General features: G+C 35.1%; 1 pseudogene; it reads left to right on the top strand.

The window, feature by feature from the left end:
- Positions 1–345: 345 nt before the first annotated feature.
- Positions 346–442, top strand: LOC111768947 (U6 spliceosomal RNA; annotated as a pseudogene).
- Positions 443–5,365: the final 4,923 nt, after the last annotated feature.

Raw genomic sequence — 5,365 nt, 5'->3', positions numbered from 1 at the left:
ACCCAGCATCACTCATCAAGCCATGCTGAGGCGGCGTCCCACATAGCAGAGCCAGAATGACCTACAATATACAACTATGTACTGGGGGGCTTTGTGGAGAAGAAGAAGAAGAAAAGAAAAAAGATTGGCAACAGATGTTGGCTCAGGGCCAATCTTCAAGAAAAAAATTTAAAGAGTTAAAATTTTATTTGTCAAAGGAATTTCACCATTTCAAAGATTTTAACAACATTTTCAGTTACAAAAATATATTCACAATGTAGAAATTCTCCTCTGATTTTGCCAGTGGGTAGAGGGAATGTTCCATGTCTACTGATTAATTTACAAGCAACTTTAAAAGTCTGAAGAGTGCTCACTTCAGCAGTACATATACTACAACTGGAATGATAGATTAGCATGGCCCCTGTGCAAGGTGACATGCAAATTTGTGGTGTTCTATATTAAAAACAAAAAAGTTTGAAGAAATGTTAGACATTTTGAAGTAGTTGACATCATTTATCCAAACTGTAACATCAAATGTTTATCTTCTGTTCTTAGTTAATAACCAACCAACTGAAGTATATATCACATGTTCTCACTTAAGTGTCTTCAATTATATGTGGTTTCCTTTGCTTGGAATATAAAAACAGCAGCAACAATGACAACCTTTGTAATATGCTTCAAGACAAGCCTTTTTGTACTGGAGCAAAACCAAATTTATATACGGTTCCATCAAACACCCGGCTCTGTTGCCTTCAAATATACATTGCTAAGAAACTTCATTGAAAATGATACATTTCACCTATTACATCCTATTATGATCCAACATGATAAACAAATAAAAATGTTAATTAATAATAAGTTTCTTATCTTTGTTGTTCTTTCATTTTACTATAGGCGAAAATGATACAAAAACATTTGTCTACAATTATAATGACAGAGTAAATTTTATTTAATTTATATTAATGAGAAATTATCCTAGAGAGGATAACTTAATAACTATTATTATTCTTCATTTGCCATAATAAAAGTGATGCACACTCATGAAATATTTCAAACACAGAGAAAATCAAATTAAAAGTAAATCTCTTCTTCCCCATCCCTACTTTCCAGATCAGCATGATAACATATGGTAACAGTCTCTTTGTATTAGTGCAAAATTTTTATGTGAATACAGATACATACATATATAATTTTCTGAACAATAAGAAAAATCTAAATAGTGTACCTTTCTGTTCTTTGCTTTTCTCTCCTTAATATGTCTTAAGTATATTGCATATCAATATATATATACATGTTCACTAAGTATATATATATAGGAAAATTACGATTTAAAAAAATTAATACACTAAAACTCTCCATACTAAGCAAAATCCCCTCCTTTTTGAGCCCAATTGTTTAATTTGTCTTAGTACATTTCTTGCCCATATTTACAAACATTCCATCCATACGCCTTTGGAATGAAACAAGCTTTAATATCAAAATTTGAAAAAAAAATAGTTCATTTAAAAATTTTTTTTTACAAAGAAAACCATAGTCACGTATCATATATATATAATAAATCTATTTCCCATATACCCTGGAGCCCTTCTGATACACTTTCTTGTACGCAAGGAACACTGGATAAGGCATCTAAAATCAAGTTCAGACAATCACTTTCATTGTGCATAGGTGGATATTCCAACTGACAGGCATCTTTTCTGGTTTTAAGAAAATAAAATTACAATTGTTTTCATGTTTATTATTGCTTGGGGATACATACAGAAAGTGTAACGGCTCTTTAACTCTTCTCTTTAGATTACAGATCACAGCGATGTGAGACGTATAAATATTTCAGAATTTTATCTTTCAAATACCATGTTATTCCTCTTTTTTCTGCTAGAGGAATTCTGCAATTCACTCCCATTGGTCTGCTATGTGATGATATTTTGGTGGGGCCGGGGGGGGGGTGGATTGTAAATTTTATTTGATCTGAAAGCAAATACTGATACTTAATTTTAATATAGAGAACTTATCCAAGAAAAGGATTAATTCTTACAGTTTTCACCAAGTTCCATATTAAAATATATATCATTTAATTTTATATGGTAAGCTGTGTAATGACAATAAATAATAATGCTTGTGAATGAACAACACAGTTAAGACCTTAATTTCATCATTTAACCCAAAATTATATTAATTTACTAATTTATTGCTAAAACTTTAACTTTACCCATTCTAAGGGACACAGATCTCAGATATATCAGATTGTTGTCAGATACAAACATAGGTTCTTTATCCACCACACAAGAGGGGCCAAAATAAAAATGGGAATGCCAGGCTTACAGCAAGGAAAGAGCAGCCTGACTAGAAGATGGGAATTGGTTAGAACTTAGATCACCTTTTCAAAGGAAAAAAGGTAGGGGTTTTTCTTTGAAGTTTTAGGTAGGGGACGGGGAGCATGTGGCCTTGCTGGTGGCATTTTCCCACCAGCCTGCCTTTGCCTTGTGTGGCTGCTTTTAAGGAGGGGGATGGTGAGACAAGGGAATCTGCAGATAATTATCCTTGGTTGTCTGCCTCCATGGTGCATGGCGGATTCTGGTGCCAGGAAGCCAAGGAGTTGGGGTCTAGGAAGCTTCAGCTTCTTAATATTCTCTGGATATCAGTTTCCCTATAATAAAACTTCGAAGGATCCATATCTAGCAAAAAATGTTAGCACGAGGCCACCTGGGCTCTAATAATTTGTAATTTCTATTTGCCTTGTGAAGTTCAGGGATACAAAGGTTTAAAAACCTAATATTTACGTCTGAGTGTAACAGAGAGAAGCAGGAGAAAGGGATGAGTGTTTTTGGTTTTATCCCCGTACGTGCTGGGTTTAATGTAGGGGAACTGAGATCAGGGCCACTATCAAGATGATTAATATAAATGAAGAAGGATTCTGAAATGGGCATATAGTACCTTATTTACTATATTCTTACTTACTGCAATCACTTACTAAGTTCATATATTCATACAGAATGATTTAAAAAACAGTGGTTATCACCTGTCACATCTACCTGCTGAGAGTTATGATGGCAAATCCCACTCGTAGACTGACTCACTGGTTTTCTGAATAGTGATGTATCTTACATTATGAAATAGAGAAGAAATAATTTTCATTTTTTTTTTCTGTAAAGCTGAAAAGAAAGACCATCGTTTATATTTTCAATGGCCACTCTCACTGAATTTGTTCATATTCCACAGAGGAAGAAATCTGTAGCCATAGCATATTGTTCCTAGGGTTTTGTGTTTGGGGTGTCAACAACATTTAAGGAAACAAAATACATTTTATAATAAAAAAGTTCAAAGCAGTCAGGTTATGCAGCTCTCGTTATATATCTTTACAAGTGTGTCAGGAGGCCATTTAGATGATACCTTACTGCTTAAGACTCATCTTTCTTCATTTACATTTTATCTCATTTCTACCATTCTGTCTTAGTACTTATCATCATAATTGCCTTGTAATGATTTTTGACACATACAGGAAGGACAGGAGAGAAGGGTGTTGGGGTGCTGATACAGACATAAATTCTACTAAAGGTGCCATTTTAAGTTGACATGACAAAGGTAGTTTTAAATTTTTTCAAACTAGTTTTTCATCAGAATCATTTTAAAATATATAGGAATTTCAGGTGGAAATACCAGGAATAGGTTGAAATGCTAACAGTCTCAACTTTAAAGCTCATTTAGAATTTTCCTTATATTAAGTTACAGCATTAAGAAATCTTAAATGCTGTTCCAAGTCATCATTTTCTGATGATAAGCCTAAGAAAACAATGCCACCTTATTAGGAAAGATCATTCTTTGAGTGTTTAAATGCTTTCGTGCCTCCAATATTAATGGGTCAGAACCTTCCCTCTTTGTAAATTTCTAATTTTTCAAATAAAATATTTATCCTTTTTTTGAACCAAAGTCTATCTCTATAGCTTTTACTCATTGTTTCAATATGCATGACTTAGAAATGTGAAAAATTAGAATGAAACCACTTTCATGAGGTAGTCTCTCAACTGTTTGAAGAAAACTATGAAAGTCTCCGGCTTAATCTCTTCTCTAAATTCAACATTCCTTTTCCCACTTCAGTCTTCATCCTCTAAAAAAACTCCAAATTATCTCCATGTCCCTCCCACTTCCAGACGGGAGTACACAGTGAAGTTTTGCTGTAACTTCTTTGCCTAAATACTGTGTGTGTAGCAGTGCAGTACAATATGGGCCTCCTGGTAAGTTTTTGGTTATGTTCAGTACAGCATTATATGATCTCACTGAGGAAACACACACTCCCCAGAGGAAATCTTCTTATTCAATATGGTAGTTTTCCTTACAGCAGTTGTATTTATATAATGCCACCATTTCTGGCAGAATTTTCAAAGTGTGTATTTTGAAACAAACCGTAGGGAAAATGGAGTCTGGCCCTGTAAAACAAAAGATACAAGGGTCGTGGAGAAAAATGAAATGTCATAGAAATTATTTTTTCAGAGGCAGGTAGAACAGGAAGAAGGGAGGTAAAATCATTCCAAAGAGGTAAAATGATATACTTTTTAATAACCTACTGGGTTTCATAATCAACAGTCATTTACTCAATTCGAGCACATCATTCTTTGAACTATTTCTTATTTTCTTAATAAAAAAAAAAGAATAACCAGAGATATTTGGAGCATGAACAAAGAACATTAGGCTCATAGTAAGAAGTTCTAGTTCAAATCCTGATACTCTAATTAATTTGCTCAGAAAACACCAGCAAATGAATGAAATTCCGTGAGCTTCACATCCCTCAAATGCAAAGCCTTAAAAACTTGTATTGAGCTTCTTTCCAGACTAGGTCTTAAATCAATTTGCCCTGCACAGATGTCATGACCCAAAAAGCCATATTGTAAGTAATAGTAAAGAAATAGTAGAGTGTTGGAGGAGGTAATTGAGAGGACATGACCACCAGTTCACCTGAGAGCTGGATCTGGGAAGCACAGTTTCCTCACTCCCACCCCAGTGCTTGGAATGTACGTTCAGCCTTCAGCCCACCATTCCCACAGTGGAGCCATTTTCAAGGAGGCAGCCTTGAGAGAGCAATGTATTGTTAAGGCCATCTCAACAGTATATGTGACTGAACTCTGTTAAGGCCTCTGTATAAACATTTAAGATTCTGGCGGGCAGGTGCAGAGAGCTACTCATCCTGAGGCCACCCAGGACAAGCCTCACATGTAAGTTCCTTGCTTGTTAAACTGCCACCTACCAATCTGCAGTGCCTCTTTCTTCAGATTCTTGTTTCCCTCCACATAGAATGGCCAGTTTGTGAACCAAGAATTGGCAATCCAGCCAGGAGACTGAAGAAATGGGACTTGGAAAAGAGGCCTCCACAGGGGAAGTCCCAAGTTGGCCA

Source organism: Equus caballus, chromosome 18 (assembly GCF_041296265.1).
Source record: "Equus caballus isolate H_3958 breed thoroughbred chromosome 18, TB-T2T, whole genome shotgun sequence".
Taxonomy (NCBI): domain Eukaryota; kingdom Metazoa; phylum Chordata; class Mammalia; order Perissodactyla; family Equidae; genus Equus; species Equus caballus.
Note: the sequence above shows the minus strand (reverse complement) of the source record. Positions and strands in the feature narration are given on the sequence as shown.